Source organism: Dipodomys ordii, unplaced genomic scaffold (assembly GCF_000151885.1).
Source record: "Dipodomys ordii isolate 6190 unplaced genomic scaffold, Dord_2.0 Scaffold4, whole genome shotgun sequence".
NCBI classification, from domain to species: domain Eukaryota; kingdom Metazoa; phylum Chordata; class Mammalia; order Rodentia; family Heteromyidae; genus Dipodomys; species Dipodomys ordii.
In genome coordinates this window covers 1,787,481-1,794,545 of record NW_012267220.1, presented here as the reverse complement: position 1 = coordinate 1,794,545, position 7,065 = coordinate 1,787,481, and positions in this window count along the sequence as shown.

The window sequence follows — 7,065 nt, the reverse complement described above, 5'->3', positions numbered from 1 at the left end:
CTTATGTGGTGCTGAGGAATCAAACCCAGGGCCTCAGGCATGCAAGGCAAGCGCTCTACCACTGAGCCACCTTCCCAGCCCCTAAATAATTATTTTTTAACGTCTTACTATCCCCAAAACATTTCTGATATCAATTTTTTTCTAACTCCTTGAATTTTGTTCATAAACTAGGGATTTTATGTTTTGCTAGGGATTCAGTGCTAGGCCTTAAATCCAGGGTCTGGTGAATTATAAGCTTTACCACAGAGCTATATCCCCAGGCCAATTTTTGGGGATTATAGTCCCTGAAAATGTCATCAGGTTAGAGAGTTTAAGTTTCTGTGTCAAAGGTTTCAGTGATTCTTAGTCACTTCCTGTGAGTCAACCAGCTCAGGCTACTTCAGGCTCCTCTGGGTTCTTTCAGACTGCAGTGTTTCAGTTGTCTGTGTCTTTATGGTGGTGTATCTATCTATCCATTATGTAAAATACTTCTTTTCAAATGACACTAATAGCACAATAAAAAAAACACAGATTTTTGTTCTTCTTGGTATTTGTTCAAAGAAATTAAAGACTTGTCCACACAAAACTTGCATCTTTGGTATATATACACAATGGAATTCTATGCCTCCATCAGAAAGAATGACATTGCCCCATTTGTTAGGAAATGGAAAAACTTGGAAAAAATTATATTAAGTGAAGTAAGGCAGGCCCAAAGAAACATAGATCCCAAGGTTTCCCTTATTTGCCATATCTAGTATATGTCCGAGTCAAGCAGAAAAGGTCAGATAATGTGATGTTAGGGAAATGAGCCCTAAGATATCTATTTAAATGTTTTTTTCTTTCATGCGATTGTTTCTAATGCATTTATAAGATTATTTCTTTGTTACTTTGTATGTCCCCCCCCCCACAGTATAACCCCTGCTTTCACTGTATTTGATGTCGGTATAATTTGTGGAGGGGAAGGGGAAAAACAAGTCGTTTAAATAGGGATACAGGTGGACCCATTGCAACAATGAGAAGTACAAGTTGTTATGTCGAAAATGAACTTTACAACTTTGGGGGGGGCGGGAAGGATGGAGGGGGCAGGGGGAGGATGGGAAGGGATGTGAAGGGGAAACAAAGGAGGAGGCTACAATGCTGGATAAGAAATGTACTCATTATCTTGCCTATGTAATTGTAACCCCTCTGTACAGTATTTTCACAATAAAAAAATAAAAATTAAAAAAAAACTTACATCTTTAGTTATAATTGCTAGAACTTGGAAACAGCCAACACATCACTAATTAAAATGGTTGTACAACCAAATTCTGAATAATGGTCCTCTATTACCATTCAGTACTTTTTTTGTACTAGGGATTGAACTCAGTCTTCTCATGTTTGCAAGGCAGGCACTGTACCTCTGAACCATGCCTCCATCCCACTTTGGACTGGTGATTTTTAAGATAGGGTTTTCCTTCCTGCTTTGGTCATAATCCACCTGTTTCAGGAGTCTCATCATAGCTGAAATGACAGGCTACCCTGCTCAGTTACTTCTTTTTTATTATATATATATATATATATATATTATTGTAAAGATACTGTACAGAGGGGTTACAGTTACATGAGCAAGGTAATGAGTCCATTTCCTATTGCCTGCTCTGTTACTTCTATTGAGAAGAGGTCTTGTGAACTTTTCTGCCAAGCTGAAAAGCAATCCTTTCGATCTTAGCCTCCTCAAGGGCTAGGATTATAAACAGGAGCCACAGGTACCCAGCTTAGTCAGTGTGTAAAAGAAACTAATTGTCAAGCTATGAAAAGACATGCAGAAAAATGTAGATTATTAAGTGAAAGGAGCCAATGGGAAAAAGCTGAACTATATGATTGTTGTATGAATGACATTCTGAAAAAGGTTAATAAATAGTCATAGCACAGAGGATCTTTGGGTCAGTGGAACTATGCTATATGATACTGGTCATAGTTGGTCAATTTTATGATGACATGTACCCAACCATGACCAGCCTGAGCAGGAAAGTCCATGAGACGCTTATCTCCAATTACCCACCAGAAAACTGCTGGAAGTGGTGCTGTGGCACAAAGTGGTAGAGCACTAGCCTTGAATGCAAAGGCTAAGGGACAGCACCCAAGCCCTGAGTTCAAGCCTCATGTCCAGCTTTAAAAAAAAAAAAACAAATATGTGGGGTGGGAGGATAAAGGGTAATACCTCAAGAGAGAGCTAACATGGAAGAGCCCCCCTCCCAAAGTAAGATTGGGTTTCAGCCACCATCAAAAGGGAAATCTCTCTACAGAGAGTAGAGAGATTCCTCTGGTCCAGAGCTGAACACCAGAATGCAGGGCAAGACTGTTAAACAAGACCCCACAGGCCTTGCTAGCAAGTGGGTATCATTGGGTGTCTACAAGCCAGCAGCTACATCAAAATTAAAATTAAAATACAACAAAAGAAAGAAGAATCATACTGAAAACCAGAAGGGCCAGGGATGTATCTCCAGTGCCCTCTAAAGACAAAACGCAACATTGTTCCAGCTGGGTAATGAGAAAGGTTTTTACTAGGTTCAGTGTCAGCAACAGTGGAAGGAAAAAGAATAGTGGATGGGGCAAAAAGGCAATCAATCGATAATTGTCATCCATTTACTCATCCTCTGACAACCGTAGCCCAATCCAATCTAGTATTTCAGTCCACATTGTCCAAGGCAGTGGATTAGTAGACTGAACATATATGACTCAAGGAGAGAAATTCATCTATCTATCTATCTATCTATCTATCTATCTATCTATCTATCTATCTATCTATCTGTCTGTCTGTCTGTCTGTCTGTCTGTCTGTCTGTCTGTCTGTCTGTCTGTCTGTCTGTCTGTCTGTCTGTCTATCTATACATCTATCTGTCTGTCTGTCTGCCTATCTATCTACAGAATATACACACCAAGAGTTGTTTGTTCTATTGAGCTAGTTGAACAGAAAGGATGTGTCTTTTGCTGCCAAGAACAACACATTGAGCTTTAAAGCCCTTGCAACATAAAGCCTAACTGACATATGAAAGCAAATATATCCTGATGACCTTCATTAAACCTTAAAGTCAACCTTCTGTGCACCTTCCATTTATGCGAACTATTCAATTCCTACTTTTCTTTAGCCTTGTTGGATTTAGTTATTATATTTTCTGTTACTGGCAACAGAATTAGTCATCTACATTATAAACATCTGAAGAATGAAAAGGGACAAAGTAGAAATAACAAGTTTTTTATTTTTAGAACATGTTTCTTTCTGTGAAATCAAAGAGGAGGTAGATGAAGGTATTTTTTTTAAAGAAAAGATGTGTTGAACAGATTTAAAAGTTAATAGGAAAGATCTGATATAAAGGGAAAGGTTGGATTTATAAGAGAGCAAGGAGATAAGATCCCTTGGGAGACAGATGGGCCTCTGAGCAGAGACAGATTAACCTTCATCCTTGGAGAGGACTTGTCTTCCAATCTAAGGAGTGGAGGGTTGAGAATGAGTGGGGAAGGAAGGAAATAGGTTGACTGGAAATGGAGAGATGGAAATCAAGAGATGAAAGTCATCAAATGGCTCTTACTTTTGTTGTAAAAATGGAGGCCCTTCCCATCTACTAAGTGTGATAGTGGATTTGAGCCAGGCAGAAAAGGCCTGGAATAGTCCTGGAAAATATGGAAGAAGGAATCACAGAAACTAAGGACTGCACTGAGGGCTCAACTGTGGTTAAACACAAAGTGGTCCAGAAGTAGAGAGCTTTGGGTTGAGATCTTTTCTCCAGCAGCACAGGTGCATGTATATAGAAATATAGGAAAAGCACGTCTGATGTTTTCTTAAGAGTTGCCACTTTTAGTCAGTGTGATCATTTGTATATTTCTTAAAAAACTCATTGATCCATTTCAATGGGCTTTTAAAAAAACGAAGTGGTATTAACTCTCCATTGCTGTTATCTATGAATGTGTAATTTTTTTTTCTGCAGTTCGGTTCTTTCTCTGCCTTTCCTTGACCTGTAACCTTAAAACCTGGATTATTCTTCAAATTTTCTTTTATGGCTGCTTTAAAAATAGTACCATAAACTTGGTAAACTGCAACCATAAACATTTCTATTCTTGTGGTCATGACTTTCTGAAGTTTATGTAGATTATGAATAAAACTTGAATCCTGTGGCCTCATCTTGTCATAGTTGTTGGTAAGGAATAAAATCAATCTATTCAAGAATGAGGAAAATTATGTTTAGGAGCTGCTAATTAGCCTAAGCAATCTGGGAATATATGGATTTAGGAAATCTTAAAAAATGCACACTATCACTTTACTAAATGGTGCATGTGTTTATAGCTTTACACCACAAGGAGATTGGAAATACCACTGGTTAGATTATAATTGGTGCTAGCAAAAGAAACTGTCTTTTGAGAAAGGGTGTGGTCATTGACTCTTTAGTTTGTAGGAAAAGGTTCTATTAAGGGAAATTTGCAGAAAAGGTTCTATTACAGGGAAATTAGTAACATTGTGTCAGGAACCAATGATTTAGGTCAATCCAAAGGTGTAGGGTGGACAGAGTATCTGCAGCACAGTTCACAAATTCGGGAGCAGAGGTTTTTTAACAGCAGGTAATCAGTAATAAATCAACAAATCTGATTAACAGTGGCCTCCATTTTATGGGCCTTAAACGAGTATTACTTCAGTGGATATTTTTCCTTTGATGTGGGGAATGGTAAAAAGGAAATAAAAGCATGATTTTTCAGGCAAAATAGTGAGTTTGAGAAATGAAATATAAAAGAAGCCAATATAACAACAAATATAAGAGGAAAATATATTGTCTATTCCCAGTAAAGAAACTCTATCCCCACTTTCTAGTCTCTAGAGCATCTACACACAATGACAACTTATCTGTACTGAAGGAGGCCTTGCTCCTTACCTCAGGCATGCTTAAGGAATTGGTAACTTAATAAGTCAGGTTTTTGTATCGCTATACTTCATCTCCTCTGAAACTAGCAATTTTCTGGAACAAAGAAGGTCCCTGACTGGCATCATCACACAGCGCCTTTGAACGAATTTCAGTTTCTTGTTCATGTCACAGTGCCCTGAAAGTTACCCAGTTCAGGTCTGCATAAGCATTTACCAAGGGCATTATGACAGTTGGGAACAAGCTGAAAGCCTTACCAGAAACCCATCTGGGCATTAGAAGGCCTAGAAATGAAAATGATTTTTACTTAAAAGCCTGAAGTCATTCAAAAAGCATCTGTTTTACAGAGCAGAGAAGGCAAGAGAGTTCCTAGAAACTATACCAATTCCTATTCCTATTCCTAGGAAACCACAACATTTTCAGTTTGAATGCAAGATGCTAGATGAAAGAATACAAGAATATCATAACCAAGAAGGTGATATTTATACCTCCAATAGCTTTCAGATAATTACTTATGACATAAGTTTAACTTTTACATAAACACAGTTGGTAAAGATGTATGCATTGAAATAAGGGACAAGAGACCTGGGTTTGAGCCTGATGTTAGCCCCTGTCCTTTACAGTACCATGGTGGGAGATGTATTTTCCATTAGGATTTTACTCTCCTTAACTATAAAAGACATAAACTGTCTTATTAACTTCCACAATTTACTACTCTTCTTCCACTGGTGTATAATTTCACTCACATATCACATTAGAAAGGATTATTTAAAGGTCTGAAATATCTTTAGTGGAGATTTTCATGGAAAACATAGCTGTAATACCTCTGATACCTCCACATAGACAGCTGATTCTTGACCTTCATTAGCATTAGTCATTCTGAGTAAAATGAGCATTCATGTGTCACTGAAACCATATCCCAAGCAGATTTCTACTTCCAAGTCCTTTCTGGTACTGAAGGTTTCTAAACTTTTATCTGGTTGAGTTATTCTTCCTCGCTAGTTAAATTCTGTTTCTCTTCTTATAATTATTAGTAACTACTTATGATTTTTAGAACCCTACATTACTTCATGATCCCCTAGATATTCACCAATGGCAAGAAGCCTAAAAGCTTTGCTTTACCCCAAACTGGTGAAATTACCAATTAATCCCAACCCTAGACTCTTCCTCTTCATCCTTTTCTCTAATATACCTAAGCATCATACTAGCTGGTTATTTGGCAGAAATTCTCTCTCCTTAGTAGGTGCCTTCTTGATTAATTACCCTCTACTCCAAGTACGAAGGTGTGATTGATTTCTTCTTGTACACTGGACAGTCCAAGTTGGTTACAGGATTACTATGCACAACACACAACATACAATAGAGAATTGAAACCCTTTTGAAAAGACTTGAAACACAAAGCAACATGTCCAAGTAGAGGCAAAATTGTTTCTATAAAAGGAATTTCATCCCTTTTGAATGTACACATTAACTTGAAGACAATAGAAAGAGTATATATAATATACTCAACCTTGAAAAAATTATCTTGCAAGATTTCACACCAAGGAGGAGTTAAACATTGAAATCATGGGTATTGCCAGTTCTGACAACCATGAAGAGGCTAAAAGCCGAGGCTGGAAGCTACAGGACTGATCTGCCTGAATTTCTTTTAGTTTGACCCATACAGAATTCAAAAGATTCAAAAAAACTTCCACACCTTCCCCCACCCCCGAAACCTGAATTTGCACACTCTTGAAAAATAGATCAGGCATGTTTGATTGCTTAACTTACCAGCAGAATGTGACCAATAGGAGTCCTTTCTTTTTTTTTTTTTCTTTTTCTTTTAGTCAGTTGTGGGGCTTAAACTCTGGACCTGGGCGCTGTCCCTGAGCTCTTCAGCTCCAGGTGAGTGCTCTACCACTTCAGCCACAGCGCCACTTCCGGTTTTCTGAGTGGTGCCCAGTTTCCCTATTGTGTTATTCAGTTCAGTTCTTTCATTCACAGCATTTCCTACCTCTATAACTATCCAATATTTGCGGATGGAGCTCCAAGATCATAAAGTCAAGTAGAAGGACTAAAGACTAGAAACTAACAACCCCATTGCACTTCTGCACTCTTCTCTCTGAACCACATTGCGATCCTACTCTTTGAAACTGCCTGACATAAAATGAAGAAAACTTTGCAGTGTGATCTGAAGATTTCTCAGAGCTCAAGTTTAT